This window comes from Macaca mulatta, chromosome 4 (genome assembly GCF_049350105.2).
Source record: "Macaca mulatta isolate MMU2019108-1 chromosome 4, T2T-MMU8v2.0, whole genome shotgun sequence".
Classification (NCBI taxonomy): domain Eukaryota; kingdom Metazoa; phylum Chordata; class Mammalia; order Primates; family Cercopithecidae; genus Macaca; species Macaca mulatta.
The window spans coordinates 115712172-115734756 of NC_133409.1; the positions used below are offsets into that span (position 1 = coordinate 115712172).

Consider the following 22585-nt stretch of genomic DNA (forward strand, 5'->3'; position numbering starts at 1 on the left):
TGGACATCAAAATTCCATTATAAGAAGTAACATTTTTAGCTCTCTTCAGAAGCATTTTGATAGTTCAGGGCATTTATGATACTAGTGGCTTCTTAACATGCATAGTAGGTCAACTGTAATTCAATGTTATCAAAGAAAAAGATCTATTTGAAAGAAGTCAACACCTAGAAGTTAGTTACATTGATTTCTGTAATGCAAAAATGACTATTTATATTTAAGTACTTTGAGAAATGTGTCTGAAATTTAGCCTGCAATATTAGCAGGCTATTTTACTATTTTACTTTTCCAGATTTTACTATTTCTGGATACATACTGATATATTCTCTGATAATGAGAACAAATTTCCACTAGCGTATTCAAGAATAATAAGAATAAGAATAATTAGACAAATAAACTATAGCAAGAAGAACTATAATTAGACAAATAATAATTAGACAAATAAACTATAGCAAGAATAATAAGAATAATTAGACAAACTATAGCAAGAAGAATGATGGTTAGCTATCAGGAGGAACTTGATATCACTATGAAGTCTATAAAGTCATAAAAATAACATTAGAAATAAAAATATTAGAAATAATATTAGAAAATGTAAGTATATAGTCTCTTTATGGAAGATGAAAAAATATCTTTCCAATCTGCATTATGCAAATGGGTCAAAAGCACATACCACTTATGTCGTGTGAACAGATATAAAATAGGGCTTACTAGGGGAAAACATAAAAAGAAATAGTAAAGGGTACACAAATAACTCAAATCTCATTGCTTAGGTCAAACATAGTTTGCATACGCTATGTCTGACAGTCCAGATAAGACTCTCCTCCTCAATGTTCTGTAGATGTATAGGATGGAGAATCAGGAAACATCTATATGACCATGTAATGGTGGAAGCTCGCGTTTGAGCAAATGGCATTGTTAGAAAGGGGTAACTTCTGGAACCCAGTGTGTAGTAACCGCCAGTTCTTCAGCTGCACTCACTCTGACTTGTAAAATCTGCTCACTCCCTAGCTGAATGCCCTGAACACAGTCAAAAAAGCATTGCAAAGACTTTGAGAACAAAATTGTGAGATAACCCACTGTACAAGACCTACACGAACTTCTGAGTGGCTCAGCCAAGGGGCAGACACAAAGAGCACAGCAAAACTTTGCTACTAACCCAACATTGCATGCAAGAGATGAGCCAGAACTTTGCCTGTGCGAACAAAGAAAAAAGAAATCAACACTCTCCGGAGGATTTTAACAAGATCCAGAGTTGCACAACATAATGTCTGAAATGTCCAGGATATGATGCAAAATGACTTAGCCTACAAAAAATACAAAGAATTTTCAAGAGAAAAAGTAACCAACAAAGGGAAACTCCAAGATGATCCAAATGTTGGAATTATCAGGTAAAACTTTACGCTGACAATTTTAACTATCCTCCTTGAGGTAAAGATGAACATTCTTGAGATGAATGAAAAGTTAGAAGGTATATTCTGCATTTATTGGTTGTCATATTCTGTCATGTTTCATATATGTCCTTTAGGCATTGACTGCATTCTTTAAACCTTCTGTATTATTATTTTTATTTTTACCTGCATATTATAGCAATTTGAGAGAGACTCTATAATTGTAGATATTGTTTATATCTTTGTGGCTCTGCCAGTTTTTGATTTATAAATTTTGAACTATTATTAAATACATACAAATTTGATATTTGATATTTAAAAATTGAACATTCATCATTATGAAGTTACACTCTATTCTTAGTAAAAATTTTAGACTCAAAGCCTATATTTTATATTAATATATATTAATCATATTAAATATACATATGTAATATATATTATGCATGTTAAACATATAATTCACTCTCTTTCTTACATTTTAATTTTTATTTATTACCAGGAAAGGGTTGAGGCCCAGATAATTTACTCTCTTTCATTTAGAATTACTTGTTATAGTTTTTTTCTTCATTTTTACTTTAAATCTATTTCTATCTTTAGTTTTTTGATGTATCTGTTGTGATTAGAATTTTAAAAATCTAGTCTGACAAATATTAGTGAAAGCTTTTATTCTTTACAAACAATACTAAGACCGTATAACACTTCCATTACATTAACCTGATATTTCATCCAGCATAACTGATGAAGTCATTTTTGAGTTTACCTAGTCCTTGTATTGCTTCAACATTGTATTTTTTTTTAAATTTACAATTGTGAAATATGTAAAACATAGATATGTGCATGTAATGCATAAGTACAGTCTGAAGAATAATACTAAAATGAACACTTAAACATCACTGAGTGATATGGTTTGGCTGTGTCCCCATCCAAATCTCATCTTGAATTGTAGTTCCCATAATACCCAGGTGTCATGGGAGGGACTAGGTCACAGATAATTGAATCATGGGGCGGTCACACTTATGCTGTTCTCGTGATAGTGAGTGAGTTCTCACGAGATCTGATGGTTTTATGAGGGGCTTTTCTCCCTTTGCTCAGCACTTCTCTCTCCTGCCACCTTGTGAAGGAGAACATGTTTGCTTCCCCTTTCAGAGACTAAACTGTGAGTCAATTAAACCTCTTTTCTTTATAAATTTCCCCATCTTTGGTATGTCTTTATTAGCAGCATAAGAATGGACTAATACACTGAGCCTAGAAAAATGAAGCTTTAAAAGTCTGTTAAAGCTTCCTGTAAGCCACTCCCACCTCCCCATATCAGCTTCATTTTTCCACAACAGAAGAAACCACTATTTTTATCTTTATCGTGCCTTTGCTTTGGTAGCTTCACTACATATGTATCTCTAAACAATATATTACATAATTTTGCCCATTTAAAAATATTACATTATTAAAACGATACTACATATATTCTTTGGTAACCTGCTTTTTTGCTCAACAATAATTTCTGAAATCTTTTCATAGTGATATGCACAGTTGTTCATTTTTATCACTATGTGTATTACTTTCTTATATGGGCACTCTATAATTTATCTATGTAATGGGAGAAGCATTTGATGGACATTTGGGTAGTTTCCATCATTTTTGTTACCATTTTTAAAAAGCTGCTAAAACATTCATGGGCATGCCTTTGGGTGAACATGTGTGGAAATTTCCCTCAGGTGTAATTCTAGAAGTTAAAATGCTAGGTAGTATGGTGTATGTCCATGTTCAACTTTATATCATAACAGTGCCCTGTTATTTTTGAGACACTGTCAGAGCAGTTTTCATTACTCTACACCCTTGTCACCACTTCAAGTATTTGTCAACTTTGAAGTGTTTTTCTATCATGTTGGTGTGAAGAGTTCTTCATTTGTTGGTTTAATTTGTATTTCCCTGATTACTGAAGTGTTTGAACATCTTTTATATATTATTGGCCATATATCCTATGTGAGTCCATACAATATTAGGGTAAAAAAAGGCAAAATTAATCTATAGTGATAGAAGTTATAATAATAATTAACAAGTAATGAGGAGATGGGCAGTTACCAATTTGTAGAGGTCATAAGGAAGCTTTCTGGGGTGCCATATATGTTCCATAGCTCTATCTGGGTGTGGTTACACAGAGTATGTGTAAGTAGAAATTCATCAAGATATAAACTTAAAATTTGTGTACTGTGCTGTACATGCTATATAGCAATAAAAAAAATGCTCTCAACTGAAAAGGAAAAGGTAAATAATATCACAGCATTTCTAAAACAATAATAATAACACCATATAATGGAATCTTGGTGGTGCAATTGAATTAGCAATTTGAGGCAAAAATCATAATCTTAAAACTATGCCAACAAAAATGGTAATAAAGATAAAAGCAAAAATTAATGAAATGAAAAAATGATAAAACTAATAAAGAGTAAAAATATTGGGTCTTTAAAAACTCAAGAAAATAGGAAAATATCAAGAACACAAAATAAAAATGATTAGGAGAAAATAACCATTGAATAAAGGACTTTTAAAAGTTAATGAGACTGGTCACTTCCAAGATGGCCGAATACAAACAGTGTTGGTTTGCAGCTCCCAGCAAAACCAACACAGAAGATGGGTGATTTCTGCATTTCCAAATGAGGTACCTGGTTCATCTCACTGGGACTGGTTGGACAGCAGGCGCGGCCCACAGAGGGTGAGCCAAAGCAGGACAGGGCGTCACCTCACCTAGGAAGTGCAAGGGGTCAGGGAATCTACCTTTCCTAGCCAAGGGAAGCCGTGACAGACTGTACCTGGAAAAACGGTATACTTCTGCTCCAATAATGTGCTTTTCAATAGTCTTAGCAACCAGCAGACCAGGAGATTCCCTCCTGTGCCTGGCTCAGCAGGTCCCATGCCCACAGAGCCTTGCTAACTGCTAGCGCAGCAGTCTGAGATCGACCTCCGAGGCTGCAGCCTGGCAGGGAGAGGGATGTCTGCCATTGCTGAGGCTTCAGTAGGTAAACAAAGTGGCTGGGAAGCTCGAACTGGGCAAAGCTCACCACAGCTCAGCAAGGCCTACTGCCTCTATAGACTCCACCTCTGTGGGCAGGGCATAGCTGAATAAAAGGCAGCAGACAACTTCTGCAGACTTAAACATCTCTGTCTGACAGCTCTGAAGAGAGCAGTGGTTCTCCCAGCATGGCGTTCAATCTCTGAGAATGGACACTCTGCCTCCTCACGTGGGTCCCTGAGCCTTGAGCCCTGTGTAGCCTGACTGGGAGACACCTCTCAGTAGGGGCCGACAGACACCTCATATAGGTGGGTGCCCCTCTGGGACAAAGCTTCCAGAGGAAGGATCAGGCAGCAATATTTGCTGTTCTGCAATATGTGCTGTTCTGCAGCCACTGCTGGTGATATCCAGGCAAACAGGGTCTGGAGTGGACCTCCAGCAAACTCCAACAGACCTGCAGTGGAGGGGCCTGTTAGAAGGAAAACTAACAAACAAAAAGGAATAGCATCAACATCAACAAATAGGACATCCACACCAAAACCCCATCGGTAGGTCACCAACATCAAAGACCAAAGGTAGATAAAACCACAAAGATGGGGAGAAGCCAGAGCAAAAAAGCTGAAAATTCCAAAAAACAGAATGCCTCTTCTCCTCCAAAGGACTGCAACTCCTCGCTGCAAAATGGAAACAAAACTGGATGGAGAATGACTTTGACAAGTTGACAGAAGTAGGCTTCAGAAGGTCAGTAATAACAAACTTCTCTGAGCTAAAGGGAATAAGGGGAATAACCCATCACAAGGAAGATAAAAACCTTGAAAAAAGGTTAGACGAATGGCTAACTAGAATAAACAGTGTAGAGAAGACCTTAAGTGACCTGATGAAACTGAAAACCACAGCACGAGAACTTCTTGACACATGCACAAGCTTCAACAGCCGATTTGATCAAGTGGAAGAAAGGATATCAATGATTGAAGATCAAATAAGTGAAATAAAGCGAGAAGACAAGATTAGAGAAAAAAGAGTAAAAAGAAGTGAACAAAGCATCTAAGAAATATGGGACTATGCAAAAAAAACTAGACCTATGTTTGATTGGTGTACTGAAAGTGATGGGGAGAATGGAACCAAGTTAGAAAACACTCTTCAGGATATTATGCAGGAGAACTTCCCCTACTTAGCAAGGCAGGCCAACATTCAAATTCAGGAAATACAGAGAATACCACAAAGATACTCCTCAAGAAGAGCAACCCAAGACACATAATTGTCAGATTCACCAAGGTTGAGATGAAGGAAAAAATGTTAAGGCAGTCAGAGAGAAAGGTCAGGTTACCCACAAAGGAAAACCCATCAGACTAACAGCAGATCTCTCAGCAGAAATCCTACAAGCCATAAGAAAGTGAGGGCCAGTATTCAACATTCTTAAGGAAAAGGATTTTCATCCCAGAATTTCATATCCAGCCAAACTAATCTTCATAATTGAAGGAGAAATAAAATCCTTTACAGACAAGCAAATGCTGAGAAATTTTATCACCACCAAGCCTGCCTTACAAGAGCTCCTGAAGGAAGCACTAAACTTGGAAAGGAACAACCAGTACCGCCATTGCAAAAACATGCCAAATTATAAAGACCATTGATGCTATGAAGAAACTGCATCAACTAATGGGCAACATAAGCAGCTAACATCATAATGACAGGATCAAATTCACACATAACAGTATTAACCTTAAATGTTAATGGACTAAATGCCCCAATTAAAAGACAGACTGGCAAATTGGATAAAGAGTCAAGACCAATCAGTGTGCTGTATTCAGGAGACCGTCTCACATGCAGAGACACACATAGGCTCAAAATAAAGGGATGGAGGAAGATCTACCAAGCAAATGAAAAGCAAAAAAAGAGCAGGTGTTGCAATCCTAGTCGCCGATAAAACAGACTTTAAACCAACGAAGATCAAAAGAGACAAAGAAGGTCTTACATAATGGTAAAGGGATCAATTCAACAAGAAGAGCTAACTATCCTAAATATACATGCACCCAATACAGGAGCACCCAGATTCATAAAGCAAGTCCTTAGAGACTTACAAAGAGACTTAGACTCCCACACAATAATAATGGGAGACTTTAACACCCCACTGTCAATATTAGACAGATCAATGAGACAGAAGTTTAACAAGGATATCCAAGAATTGAACTCAGCTCTGCACCAAGCAGACCTAATAGACATCTACAGAACTCTCCACCCCAAATCAACAGAATACGCATTCTTCTCAGCACCACATTGCACTTATTCTAAAATTGACTATGTAATTGGAAGTAAAACACTCCTCAGCAAATGTAAAAGAACAGAAATTGCAACAAACTGTCTCTCAGACCACAGCGCAATCAAACTAGAACTCAGGATTAAGAAACTCACTCAAAACTGCACAACTACATGGAAACTGAACAACCTGCTCCTGAATGACTACTGGATAAATAATTAAATGAAGGCAGAAATAAAGATATTCTTTGAAACCAATGAGAACAAAGACACAACATACCAGAATCTCTGGGACACATTTAAAGCAGTATGTAGAGGGAAATTTATAGCACTCAATGCCCACAAGAGAAAGCAGGAAAGATCTAAAATTGACATCCTAACATCACAATTAAAAGAACTAGAGAAGCAAGAGCAAACAAATTCAAAAGGTAGCAGAAGGCAAGAAATAACTAAGATCAGAGCAGAACCAAAGGAGATAGAGACACAAAAAGCCCTTGAAAAAAGCAATGAATCGAGGAGCTGGATTCTTTTTTGAAAAGATCAACAAAATAGATAGACCACTAGCAAGACTAATAAAGAAGAAAAGAGAGAAGAAACAAATGGATGCAATAAAAAAATGATAAAGGGGATATCACCACCAATCCCCCAGAAATACAAACTACCATCAGAGAATAAATGCCCCTACACAAATAAACTAGAAAATCTAGAATAAATGGATAAATTCCTGGACACATACACCATCCCAAGACTAAACCAGGAAGAAGTTGAGTATGTGAACAGACCAATAACAGACCCTGAAATTGAGGCAGCAATTAATAGCCTACCAACAAAAAAAGTCCAGGACCAGACAGATTCACAGCCGAATTCTACCAGAGGTACAAGGAGGAGCTGGTACCATTCCTTCTGGAACTATTCCAATCAATAGAAAAAGAGGGAATCCTCCCTAACTCATTTTATGAGGCCAGCATCATCCTGATACCAAAGCAGAGACACAACAACAACAAAAAAAGAATTTTAGACCAATATCCCTGATGAACATCAACGCGAAAATCCTCAATAAAATATTGGCAAACCGAATTCAGCAGTACATCAAAAAGCTTATCCACCACAATCAAGTTGGCTTCATCCCTGGGATGCAAGGCTGAAATATATGCAACATACGCAAATCAATAAACATATCCATCACATAAACAGAACCAATGACAAAAACCACATGATTATCTCAATAGATGCAGAAAAGGCCTTTGACAAAATTCAACAGCCCTTCATGCTAAAAACTGTCAATAAACTAGGTATTGATGGAACATATCTCAAAATAATAAGAGCTATTTATGACAAGCCTACAGCCAATATGATACTGAATGGGCAAAAACTGGAGGCATTCCCTTTGAAAACCAGCACAAGACAAGGATGCCCTCTCTCACCACTCCTGTTCAACATAGTGTTGGAAGTTCTGGCCAGGGCAATCAGGCAAGAGAAAGAAATGAAGGGTATTCAATTAGGAAAAGAGAAAGTCAAATTGTACCTGTTCACAGATGACATGATTGTATATTTAGAAAACCCCATCATCTCAGCCCCAAATCTCCTTAAGCTAACAAGCAACTTCAGCAAAGTCTCAGGATACAAAATCAATGTGCAAAAATCACAAGCTTTCCTATACACGAATAACAGGCAAACAGAGAGCCAAATCATGAGTGAACTCCCATTCACAATTGCTACAAAGAGAATAAAATACCTAGGAATCCAACTTATAAGGGATGGGAAGGACCTCTTCAAGGAGAACTACAAATCACTGCTCAACGAAATAAAAGACGACACAAACAAATGGAAGAACATTCCATGCTCACGGATAGGAAGAATCAATATTGTGAAAATGGCCATACTGCCCAACGTAATTTATAGATTCAATGCCATCCCCATCAAGCTACCAATGACTTTCTTCACAGAATTGGAAAAAAACTACTTTAAATTTCATATGGAGCACAAAAAGAGCCCCCATAGCCAAGACAATCCTAAGCAAAAAGAACAAAGCTGGAAGCATCACGCTACCTGACTTCAAACTATACTACAAAGCTACAGTAACCAAAACAGCATGGCACTGGTACCAAAGCAGATATATAGACCAATGGAACAGAACAGAGGTCTCAGAAATAACATCACACATCTACAACCATCTGATCTTTGACAAACCTGACAGAAACAAGAAATGGGGAAAGAATTCCCTATTTAATAAATAGTGCTGGGAAAACTGGCTAGCCATATGTAGGAAGCTGAAACTGGATCCCTTCCTTACACCTTATACAAAAATTAATTCAAGATGGATTAAAGACTTAAATGTAAGAACTAAAATCATAAAAACCCTAGAAGAAAACCTAGGCAATACCATTCAGGACATAGGCACGGGCAAAGACTTTATGACTAAAACACCCAAAGCAATAGCAACGAAAGCCAAAAGAGACAAATGGAATCTAATTAAACTAAAGGGCTTCTGCACAGCAACAGAAACTATCATCAGCGTGAACAGGCAACCTACAGAATGGAAGAAAATTTTTACAATCTACCCGTCTGACAAAGGGCTAATATCCAGAATCTACAAAGAATTTAAACAAATTTACAAGAAAACAAAGAAACCCATCAAAAAGTGGGCAAAGGATATGAACAGACACTTCTCAAAAGAAGACATTTATGCAGCCAACAGACACATGCAAAAATGCTCATCATCACTGGTTATTAGAGAAATGTAAATCAAAACCACAATGAGATACCATCTCATGCCAGTTAGAATGACGATCATTAAAAAGTCAGGAAACAACTGATGCTGGAGAGGATGTGGAGAAATAGGAGTGCTTTCACATTGTTGGAGGGAGTGTAAATTAGTTCAACCATTGTGGAAGATAGTGTGGTGATTCTTCAAGGATCTATAACTAGAAATACCATTTGAACCAACGATCCCATTACTGGATATATACCCAAAGGATTATAAATCATGCTACTATAAAGACACATGCAGATGTATATTTATTGCAGCACTATTCACAATACCAAAGATTTAGAACCAACCCAAATGTCAATCAATGATAGACTGGATTAAAAAAATGTGGCTGGGTGCCATGGCTCATGCCTGTTATCCCAGCACTTTGGGAGGCCGAGTTGGGCAGATCACCTGAGGTTGGGAGTTTGAGACCAGCCTGACCAATGTGGAGAAACCACATCTCTACTAAAAATACAAAAAATTTTCCAGGCATGGTGGCACATGCCTGTAATACCAGCTACTTGGGAAGGCTGAGGCAGGAGAATTGCTTGAGCCTCGGAGGTGGAGGTTGTGGTGAGCAAGAAAAGAAAATGTGGCACATATATACCATGGAATACTATGCAGCCATAAAAAAGGATGAGTTCATGTCCTTTGCAGGGACATGGATGAAACTGGAAACCATCATTCTCAGCAAACTATCACAAGGACAGAAAACCAAATACCGCATGTTCTCACTCATAGGTGGAAATTGAACAATGAGAACACAAGGACACAGGGTGGGGGAACATCACATAACGGGGGCTGTTGGGGGGTGGGGTGCTGGAGGAGAGATAGCATTAGGAGAAATACTTAATGTAAATGACGAGTTGATGAGTGCAGCATGCCAACATGGCACATGTATACCTATGTAACAAACCGGCATGTTGTGCACATGTACCCTAGAACTTAAAGTATAATTAAGAAATAAAATAAAAATTAATGAGACTACCTTTCACAAACTTCTGCAAATAATTTTTAAGACATGAATTAAATGGATAATTTGCTGGGAAAACACAATTTGTCAGAAGTGACCACAATATAGAAAATTCCACACACTATTTTCCATGGCATATAGAATTTTTTTTTAGCAGTCTCTATTAAAATTAGACATGTATACTTTAAGACCAAGTATATATATATAAAATTACCTACCCACAAAACATTTTAGAGGTACTTTTTAATAAGGGAATGGTATAAAATCTTTGAAATCAATAATTGAATGATGTTTCAGAATTTAGAAAAAATAGAGATAACTTTTATTAAGCAGGTTTAAAAGTAACAAATAGCCTTAAAAGGTATAAATACTATTTTTTAAATTTTGAAGTATATAATATAATATATATTATAGACATGAACCACTGCATCCAGCCAAAATGTAAAATAATAATCAGAATACATAATGTAGGAAAAAACCCTATTTACAATTAAAAAAGAAAAGTTAAAAATACTTAGAAATAAACTGAAAAGAAGTTTTTAAACCCTATGTCTTTGTTTGGGCTGTTATAACAAGTACCATAGACTGGGTACCTTATAAACAATAAACATTTATTTCTCACAGTTCTGGGGGCTGGGAAGTATAAGATCAAGGCACCAGCAGATTTGCTGTCTGGTGAAGTCCCATTCCTCATAGATGGCACCTTCTCACTGTGTCCTCTCATGGTGGAAGGATTCATGAACTTCTATGGGCCTCTTTATAAGAGCACTAATCCTATGTATGAAGGCTGTGCCTTCATGGCCTAATAACTTCCCCAAAGTTCCCACCTCCTGATTCCATCAGCTTAGGGGTTAGGATTTCAGCATATACATTTGAAAGGGACATATGCACTAAGACTATAGTACCCTATATTAGTAAAGCTTTAAATATTACTAAAATATGTAAAAGTAGACTTGAAACTTGGGTACATAGAAACATCTCATGTCTAAGTAATTACCAAAATGTTTTATTTTCTGGAGTTAATTTTAAATCAAGTCAATTGTAAAATTTACGCAGAAAGCAAAAGCAAGACTACTTAGAATAATCCTGCAAAAAAGAGAAATACGGAGTGTATTAGTTTGCTAGAATTTCCATAACAAAATTCTACAAATTGGGTGGCTTAAACAATGAAAATTCAATGTCTCACAGTTCTGGTGTCTAAAGATCCAAAATCAAGATCTCAGCAGGGTCAGTTTCTTTCTGAGGACTGTGAAGAAAGGATGTTCCAGGCTTCTGTCTTTGGCTTATAGATGGCCATTTTCTCCCTAGGTTTCTTTTTTTTTTTTTTTTTTGGAGGCAGAGTTTCACTCTTTCACCCAGGCTGGAGTGTAGTGGTGCAATCTCAGCTCACTGCAACCTCCTCCCCTCAGCTTCAAGCAATCCTCCTGCCTCAGCCTCCCAAGTAGCCAAGATTACAGGTGCCGGCCACCATGCCTAGCTAATTTTTGCATTTTTAGTAGAGACGGGGTTTCACCATGTTGGCTAGGCTGGTCTTGAACTCCTGACTTCAGGTGATCCACCCACCTCGGCCTCCCAAAATGCTAGGATTACAGGTGTGAGCCACCATGCCTGGTCCTCCCTATGTTTCTTTACATCACCTTCCCTCTATGCAGATCTGTTTCCAATTTCCAGGTGGTTTTTTTTTTTTTTTTTTTTTGAGACGGAGTCTCACTCTGTCGCCCAGGCTGGAGTGCAGTGGCCGGATCTCAGCTCACTGCAAGCTCCGCCTCCTGGGTTTACACCAGTCTCCTGCCTCAGCCTCCTGAGTAGCTGGGACTATAGGCGCCCGCCACCTCGCCCGGCTAGTTTTTTGTATTTTTTAGTAGAGACGGGGTTTCACTGTGTTAGCCAGGATGGTCTCGATCTCCTGACCTCGTGATCTGCCCGTCTTGGCCTCCCAAAGTGCTGGGATTACAGGCTTGAGTCACCGCGCTCGGCCCCCAATTTCCAGGTTTTATAAGGATACCAGTTAAACTGGATTAGAGTCCATGCTATTGACTTCATTTTACATGATTCCTCTGTCAAGAGACTATCTCCAAATGTGGTCACTTACCTGAGGTGGTGAGGATTAAGACTTCAGCTTATACGTTTTGGGGAGACATAATTCAACCCATAAAAAGGGAGAACTAGCATTTCCAAATAATACAATATCCCATAAAGCCAGTGAGACACTGGCTGGTATGAGTAGATAGACCTATGCAACAGCAAAGTAAGTACAGAAGTAGACCCAAGCACATAAGCAAACTTGCTTATAATTCAAATTCAAACCCACATCAATCATTAGGAATCCATGGGAAAAAACTGTGCTATTATGAAGTTATAAGTGCTTTTATTTTAGCAAAAATGGGGTTGACCACAAGATTGAAATGTAGAATAATAATATATATGGATCTATCATGTATTATTAAGGAAAACCATGGTATTTGGTGTGGAGCACTAACCTTTGGAGATTACAATCATAGAGACAAATATCATCGTGCCATGCTCTGAAGTGGAATAATGGGATAGATGGACATAGCTCCTAACAAAAGGCAATGACTGAAATGCCTTGGGATTTGGAATTTGGAGACTTCCAGTCTGTCATTTATGGCCCCCGGACAAAGCAGGGAAGTCAGGCAAGTGTGCCTGGGAGACAGCATATGGTTCTGAGAATTTTTAAAAAGTGTCAGCTGGGGCACCCCCAGAAAAGGCAAACAGAGCAGATGGGCATGTGGCAGTAGAGGAGGGAGCACTAGGAAATGGGCAGCAAGGCTGCTGGCTGGCCTGGGCCCAGGACATGTGGGAGTGACAAGCTGGATAATACACCAAAGCAAGAAAGATAACATTCCCTGTTACAAAAAGGTTCGTACTGAAAAGAGTAAAGCAGAAGAGATTATAGGAGAAAGAAAAAATCAAATGTATACATAAAGAGACAAAAATTGTTCAAAAAACTATATCTAACCTGCTCCACAACATTGGGGTACACTGTAGTTGTGTCTCTTTTAATGCTAAAGTGAATTATTAAATCTCCGATGTGCCTATTATCAAGAATTTTAGTATCACCAACCATCCAGTAACCTCAAGGGCATACTCCTTCTGAAAGCATCAGTATGCTTCTAGCCACAGAGAGCCAGGGCTAGAGAGCAAGTACAGTACACAACTCCATTGCTTACTGCTATTGCTCAGTGTTGCTGTGAGAGACTGGTTTGATGGAGCTGCAGAGTCCTGTCCATTGCTGCAGGGTAACTCTTGCTGGTTCAGGGCCATGCACAAAGTCATCATGGTGCCCCACATTGGGAGGCAAGGTGGTCTTTCTTTTATTTATTTATTTTTTTTTGAGACAGAGTCTCGCTCTGTCGCCCGGGCTGGAGTGCAGTGGCCGGATCTCAGCTCACTGCAAGCTCCGCCTCCCGGGTTCACGCCATTCTCCTGCCTCAGCCTCCCGAGTAGCTGGGACTACAGGCGCCCACCACCGCGCCCGGCTAATTTTTTGTATTTTTTAGTAGAGACGGGGTTTCACCGTGTTAACCAGGATGGTCTCGATCTCCTGACCTCGTGATCCACCCGTCTCGGCCTCCCAAAGTGCTGGGATTACAGGCTTGAGCCACCGCGCCCGGCCTTTCTTTTAAATTAACTTTCTGTAGAGGACTACGTGCTCGCAAATGAGACATTCCCAATAAGTCCTGCTCTTGCAAACGAAGCAGGGCGTTCCTTCCCTGCAAAGAGGAAGGACAAAGGAGCCAGCTGCTAACAGCAGACCCTGGGGGCTTGTTTATGTGTAAACATCTTGAAAATCCAGAAAGTCAGGGAAAGGTCAGAAAAACAATAATGTGTCCTGTGACTTGGCAACATTCCACAAACGGCTGTATAAAATAAAGCAGAGCGCGCCATTCGAGGCAGCCGCCATGTTTGTCTTGTCTTGTGTTGTCTTGTGTGTTCATTCCTTTGTTTAGGAAACACGCGGACCCCAACAACTTTCCCTTGCTCAGTTCTTATTTTCTAAAGCCTAACCATTGTGGCAGAGTCAGGAGGCGCCTTCCAGATCAAGTCAGAATAAATCCTCACTTAAAACTTGAGAACCATCTTAGTCACATATTTGTATAGGGACCTAATTTTCCCCAAATGAGTCGATTTAAAAGGTTTCTTGGTTTCCTTGAACTGTGAGGCCTAATTAAAACCACTGTGATGGTCCACACAGCTGAGCTTCCCAAATTTGTATCTCAGGGAACAAGGTTTGGGGATTGATTCATTTTTTTCTCCGAGAAGACCTTGGATTCTCCTCCCCAGTAACCACCTTTGGTGTACCAAGACCTTGGGTGAGGAGTTGAGGGGCAAAGAGAAGGCTGAAAAGAGTGGGGGTAGCATTGGTCCAGTGAGTCTATTTTCCCTGCTTTTATATAAGTGAGAGAGACCCTGAATGATTCTTCATAGAAAAAATAGCTATTTGAGAGAAATTTCTGTCTTGCATTTCTGAGTTAGCAGAAGGAGCAGTCACTACTCTTATTAAAATATGTGTGTGTATGTGTATTCATGTATTTGCCATATTAAACGCCCTATTTTATGCAAAAGAACACTGTAAATAGGGATGATTAAAGACTAGTGCATGTGTTTGTAACTTTTTAGAGTGGCTGTTTCATTCATTCATTTGACAAAAAGTTATGGATAATATCCTGTGTCTCAACACTGAGGATGTGGATAACATGCATAACCCCAGGCCTAGAGGATAAAGTCGAAGAAATCGGTAAGTTAAATGGACCTTTTTAACACAACAGAGTAAATTCATATGCTGGCTAATGAGTACAGTGTTGTGCAATTATTAAAAAGATTGTATTAATTAGGTCTCTTTTGTTGTTGCAAAGACAGAAGTTTCTTGAGAATATCTTAACTCATGTGGAGCTTATTAAAAGGCTCCATGTGGAAAGGAGAAAGACAGAAATCATGCTCATTCACCTTGGCTTCTTGGGGAGTCAGGAAATTTCCCCAAACCAGGCCCCACAAAAAAAAAAAAAAAAAAAAATAGAATCTCCTTCTGTAGGGCTAGGTTTCATGGACTTCAGAATGTAGAAAGTCATTCAGGAGACAGTCAATTCTGTCAATTCTTACATTACATATACTTTTTCATCTATTATCTTATTTGCTACTTTGATTAAATGTCCACTTGCCTCCTTCTTTTGGATTCAGAGCTTGCATTTCTTCCTTTCTCCTCGTTTTTGGTTACTCACAATCTCTGCCTCCTTAGTTCTATTGCCAGATATTTGCTCCTACCTTCTTTCTGTACACCTTTCTCTTTCTCTGTTTACTAACTGGCCAACTACTTCTCTCCCTCTTTTTTCAAAATTCAGAACTTCATGAATTTGCATTCAGTTTATCCTCATTGTCATTTTGGGCAAAACTCTTGGGCCTGCCTGCCTTGTTTCCTACTTTGCAGTCTATAGACTGGCTGTTCTCCTCTTCCCCAGTTTTATCATCTGGTCAGGAAACCAGAATCAAAGCAAGTATAACATGGCCACTAATGTGTTCCATTATTCCCTGCAACAAAGAGTTACGAGCAGGGTTCAAAGGGCCTTCAGACATGGGAGGCAGTTGGCAACTATGTCTACCCAAACAAAGATGAATGTCAATATTTATCATGATTTATACTTATAACAACATTCAAACTACCAATCACAAAATTTTGTTGGCAATATAGCACCTATGTGTACAAAGGTTGTCAAGATAAGTTATAATGTGATGCCCAGACACTTTTAGGCTTCTATCTTGTAGACTACAAACCCTTAACTTTCTGAAGAACAGGTGAGTGGTTTCATGTGAGTCCTAGTGTTACAATTTTTGGTTATTCAGGTATTTTCTTCTAGGGTCTGATTTTATGTGTACACAACACATTAAAAATATGTAGATAATTGTTTTGGGAGCCTATAAAATATTTTAGCATAACTATTACAATAGACTAAATCGATAGTAATAATTTTAGTGCTAAAATTACAAGAAGCATTTTATAATTATCTTATTTAGTAAAGCAAAACAACAATAATTGAGAATTCTCTAAGTCAATTTTTTATTCTGCATTTTTATTTTCACAAACATTTTACAAAATTAATACGAGCCTATGTTAAATCATCTGGTTCATTTGAAGTACCTGATAACTGAGTATTATCTTGCAGTTTATATTTTCTGTCTCTTTTGCATGGAGTAAAGGTCAGGTAACAATCAAACTGAATGTGTGAAAGTAGTTCCTTGGTTGGAACAAAAAAATGTCATGGTGGAATTGATGGATCCTGTGACATATGATAATACAGGCTTACTAACCTCACAAGAATGTCTTTAGATTAGTCAATGTTATACAGTATTCACATTGTGAACAAATAGTTTTAAGAATACTATCATGTACATCCCATTTTGTAATTAATATTTCATTAGCAGAAAATATGCAATGACAAATAGTTCTATTTCCAGTTCCAGCAGTAATTAGATTACATGCCCATTTAATACATATTTCAATAGTGCCAGTACTCTTTTTATCTCCAAGTAAAAACAAAAATTTATACAATTATCAAGTGACTCCACTATAAAACTGGCACTCCAGGATTGCTCACTGGCAGAGATTTAGTTACGCATAAGGCCTGATTATACTTAATTTGCAAACAAAGACTTGAAGTTATTAATACCATTTTGTACTACATACTTATGGGAACAGACCTTTTCTACATTTGCATTATTGAAATCAAAATCCCAAAACAGATTAATTATAAAACCAGACATGAGTCTGCATCTTTCTACTATTAAACTCAGGACTGGATGATTTTTTTTCAGTCAAACGCCACTATGCATCACATTAAAATAATGTTATTAACATGATTTTATCTTCTTTTTAAGTATCACTTGAATTTTTATTTGTTGTAAAGTTGTATAAGGCCTATAAAATCAAGGCATTCATCCATTGTTTTACATTTTACTTATTTAAACAGCATCATGAAAATAATTTAAGTTGTCGTTAGATTGTCCCAAAATGTTTTCCCATTTTAAAATGATTAATTTATGTATTGCTCAAGTTTGAGAAACAATGGTTAATTGTGGAAGAGACGGTGGATTTTATTCATGTTTAATTCCAAAACACAGAGCTACTTCTCAAAAATAAGGCAGTTAAAAGAGGAAAAGAAGATGCAGAAACTTAGCGAGATATCTGTGAATGAGAGAGGTGTACATAAAAATGCAACAGAAAGACGGAAGCAGTGATGGGGGCACTGTTAAGCAGGAGATGGTGCTTAGTGTGAAAAGCTAGCCTGTCTGTCTGTCAGGAAAGTTTTCTGGGAAGTAACCAGAGAGACGGCAGTGAGGATTTTTTTTCGCACCTGCAAGGCAGATCCAGGAGACAAACTTTTAGCTTTGTAGGAGCTCCTCCTCAAGAAAAAGAATAGAAAATTATGAATACAAAGGTAGACTCAAAAGTAAATGTTAATTTAGAATGAGAGAAACAGATTAGAAAATGTTAACAGATGCCAAATACCACAGACATCACAAAACCTAGAAAATAGCCTTCATTTTGACTCCACAGTTTCAAAAATAGTGTCTCGTCCACTACCCACAAACTTCTTGGTTTGAGATACATTCCTGTCATAATATACAAACCTCTGGTCTTTCCTTTGTGTCATAGTGCACATCAAGTTGGAATCATGGGCAATAAGAATATTCCTGGAAGCCATTGCTATACCTGGATGCCTAGCAATAACTTAACTAAACAGGAGAGTAACTCCATGTAAATATATGCCACGCAACCTAAACTAAATGCATACCTAACCCTACTTACCCTGAGCTGGAGCCTCAGAATGCTGCAGCCACTTCAGTGATACTCATATGAGGCAAAATGTGAAAGCGAAAATGGAAAGCCTCAACAGACTGAAGTGAAAATACATTACTTACCAAAAATTTGCAAAAAAACCGTAGGTCCATGGGAGCACATTGCTAGGCCTTTTTTTCCACAGGACCATGGAAAACACCTGTGCAAGTGGATCCTTGACATTGAAGCTCCATTAACATGATGGTAAATCTGCCCCTGCAGACATGTGAGAGAATATGAGAGTGAGGTCTAAAGAAAACTTAAAAGAAGTATAATTACCCTAATTACCCTTTGGTAATTTCTCATGGGCATGAATAAAATCTCCCTTGCTTCTAATTATATTTTTATGCCCAACTGGTGTTTCTTTGAATGTGAGTCCATGAGACTGGATTACAAGTAGCTCCAGAAACATAAGTTACAAGGTAATTAGATAATGGTACACAGATGACTGATTTGGGTACTTGGTAACGGTAAAGACTGAATGGATTTCAAGAAAGTTATGAAAACTTGTATTTGCAGATCAGGAAAAAAAAATCTGGCCTGAAGAAAGATGGGTTGTAATCATCAGAAATGATAGGACAACTCCCTATCTTTCACGAAGCTCCATCTTCCCTTGAAAATTAAACTTATTCTAGTACTGGTCAGATGTTAATTGACATACTGACTTAGCAAAGAAAAAGCTGTGTGTGTGTATGTGTGTGTGTGTGTTTGCTTAAAATATATAAAAAAGAATTTTCTTGAGAGTTCTCTGTTGACAGACCAAAGTGAGTGACTGAAGCATAAGTCTCAGATCATTGATGTTTATTGAGCCAGCCTGAGGGTTCACCTGGTTAAAATGCCAAGTCACAGACGCATTCTGTGGCTGTACTTTCAAAGAGGTTATCAGGAAGTTTAGTATTACATATTTTCCTTTAAGAAAAGGGGCGGGCAGGTAGCAGTTAAACTAATGATTACATACTTGTGAGATTTTTAGTTAGTACCCAATAAATCTACATTTTATGTAAGATAAGGTGAACACGTGAAGAAAAAGGGAATAGAGGAAGCAGACATCTCAGGCAAGGGTAAAAGAACAATTGATTTCTTTCGTCTTTGTTCGGTACCTGGGAAGATAAGCTAGTGATCAACATTATCAGTGTGGAGTCTTTTGAAAGGGCTAGTTTTTGTTTAGCCCTTAGAGTAGAAAGCCTAATGGTGGTTAGCAAGGGAGGGGGTTATAATGAGTCATGTCTGTCAACATCCATCCTGTCATGACTGTTAATTCAGCTTCCAAGATTTCCCTGGAGTCCCCTTGGCCAAGAGAGACGTCCATTCAGTCAGTTGGGGGCTTAGAATTTTTTATTTTTATTTCTCACTATCAAATTTAACTACCCAATCTGCATTCCATTTCAATATGAGAAAAGGCTTCTGTGAAATGACAATCGATCTAGAAAGTATGCATGTGGACATATGTTTATGTATTGATAAAAGTAATTTTAACAGTCAAAATGTGATATCTTATTGGTGCTAGATTTTTTTTCTAAGTTCTCATTTGTAGATATAGCACTGACTTTTTATTTGGTACAATTCTTAAGCTGTCTCAGCAAAATGTTATCTATATGTGATGCTAAAAAATGAAATAGATACAGAACCAACATTACTGAAGTCATTTGGTCTTATCAATATCTGATTAAGTACATAACAGAGTAAAATAAAACAACCCAAAATTGAAATGAATAAACCTTTCATTTCAAAATTAAATGGAAATACTAAAGGCCTATAAAAATTTTAACATTGTTCCTTCTTTTTATTCAGGGCTAAACCTAGCCAGTAGTATTTTTTATAACATCCATTTATTCATATTTTTAAAATTAGAAACATCCTTTTAATAGGAAAGCTGCATTTTAATATAAAGCTGAAACATTATACACTTAGTTATTCTGCAAATAATTAGAATCTTTTTTGAACTATAGATATCACTGGCTGTCTTCATTTTGCACAATACAAAATGAACAATAGACTTTCATTAAAACAAGGATATTGGGCCTTTTCTTATTTAGAAATACCAGTTTCTCATTAACTACTCAAAAATTGAAATAGCATTGTTTTTCCACTATTGCTAGAACATAAAGCATCTATGAAAAATGCCCTCTTTGTCTTCACCAGGAGTCCTGTTTTCCTTGGTGTTATTCTATTTAAACAAGTCTTTCCCCTTCTGCTGAGTGTCTTCCATTTGTTCCTCCAGGTACACGTTCTACCCTTCTCCACCTTGCTCTGTGCCCCAGGAGGCTGATCATTATGTTTGCCATAAATAGGCTCCCTTGCCTTTTGGTTTCCTGTTAAATACTTTCAAAAAGAGTAACAGAGTATGTATCCCCTGGCTCCCTTCTTGGGGGACTGTAGGTTGACAACGACTACTAGAAAGCTCTTTCCTAAGTGTGTAGGTCTTTTCAGATTCTAGTAACTTCTCCTTCTGAGACAGGGAATGTCCTTTCAGCGGTGGTAATGGTTTCCTGTTTTGATACAGGCAGTTTCACCCTGTAGAAACTAAAGAGAACATCATAATATATTTCCCTGAGTTGTTTCTTAGAAGCTGGTACCCCCACCAAATGGATCCACTGGCATGTAGACCTCAGATAAGAGGTCAATGAGGACTGAACTCTTGCTGAAACTAACTCTAGGGTTAGTTTCCCTTTTTCCTGCTCACATCTTTGCAAATAGTCCAATCATTGAACTCTTCTTCCGAATCACCCTTTTAGATGTACTACCCTCTGTTTCTTGCCAGACTCCTGACTGATTGCCTCCTCCTTTTTTTCTGACTACCTCATTTCTTCGGAGTTCAAGTTGTTAAAAAAAATGATCTGACAATCAAACTTAAATTCATGTGTTAAGTGAGACAAAGCAAGAACCTTTCTTAGGGGGCTGCTGCCTGCTCCCCTTGCCAAGCATGGAAATAAAGAAAAATATTGAGTTCCTTTAAGGGAACTTTCAGACACCTGGTTAGCCCTGAGAAGTAAATGAGCAACTTGATAAGCAAGAAGGCAAGAGTAGCTTAAAACTATAGCCAAGGGAATTAGAGTTTTGAGATGTTTGGTTTCCTTGTAACCACTCAGTTGGTTCACCTTGCTCATTGCTTAGACAGAGCCAATTTATCAAGAGAGGGCAACTGCAATGGAGTAAGTCACACAGAGCCAGCTGTGCAGGAGACTGATGTTTCATTGTTACTCAAATCAAGTCTCCTTTGAGGATCAGAGTTTTTAAAGATAATTTGGCGGGTAGGGGCTTGGGAAGTGGGGAGTGCTAATTGGTCAGGTTGGAGATGGGATCATAGGGGGTTGACTTTTTCTTGCTGTTTTCTGTTCATCTGGGTGGGATGGTAGAACTGGTTGGGCCAGATTACTGGTCTGGGTGGTGTCTGCTGATCCACCCGGTGCAGATTCTGCAAAATATCTCAAGCACTGATCTTAGGTTTCACAATAGTGATGTTATCCCCAGCAATTTGGGGAGGAGCCAGAGGCTGCATGCCCCTAAACTGTAATTTCTAATCTTGTAGCTAATTTGTTAGTCCTGCGAAGGCAGACTGGTCCCCAGGCAAGAAGGGGGTCTTTTCAGGAAAGGTCTATTCTCAATTTTGTTTCAGAATCAAGCCATGAACTGAATTCCTTCTCAAAATTAGTTTGGCTTATCCCTAGGAATGAACAAGGACAGCTTAAAGATTAGGAGCCAGATGGAATCAGTTAGGTGTGATTTCTGTCACTGTCATAATTTCCTCAGTTATAATTTTGCAAAGGCAGTTTCACCCTGTAGAAACTAAAGAGAACATCATAATATATTTCCCTGAGTTGTTTCTTAGAAGCTGGTACCCCCACCAAATGGATCCACTGGCATGTAGACCTCAGATAAGAGGTCAATGAGGACTGAACTCTTGCTTTAAATTTCTTCCTGAGGGGCCTGGAGTCGGGCCCACAGGCCAGACTTAATATTTCTTTCTTCTGATCCACAATTTTTAAACAAAGTTTCTCTTCTTTAACCAATTGCAAGTCAGAAAATCTTTGAAATCCAGTTATGACCTGGAAGCGCCCTGCCCCACCTGACTCTGCTTCCACCTTTGTAGGCCAAACCAATGTATCACCTCTATGTGTTGATTTATAATTTTGCCTGTGACTCCTGCTTTCCTGAAATTTACCTCTGCCTTTAAACACCCTTGCTTGCAAGCCATCTGGAAGGTTGGGTCTTACATCTCAGCTGCCCAATTCTCCTTGCTTGGTACCCTACTAGTAAAGGCCCTCCTTTCTCCTGCTGCAAAACAACCTTTGTTTGAATATTTGGCCTTACTGCACTGAGCAATGGGACCCCTGTTCGATTTAGTAACATTAGAGTGGCC

At 38.1% G+C, this 22585-nt stretch overlaps 1 protein-coding gene across 1 annotated transcript in view; it reads left to right on the forward strand.

Annotated features, from left to right (window-relative positions):
- The first annotated feature begins 15014 nt into the window (after window positions 1–15014).
- Window positions 15015–22585, forward strand: part of LMBRD1 (LMBR1 domain containing 1) — a 151485-nt gene continuing 143914 nt past the window's right edge. Inside the window, exon 1 of the mRNA XM_028846823.2 lies at window positions 15015–15132. The gene's annotated coding sequence lies outside the window, so the exon portion shown is untranslated. The remainder of the gene's footprint in view (window positions 15133–22585) is intronic.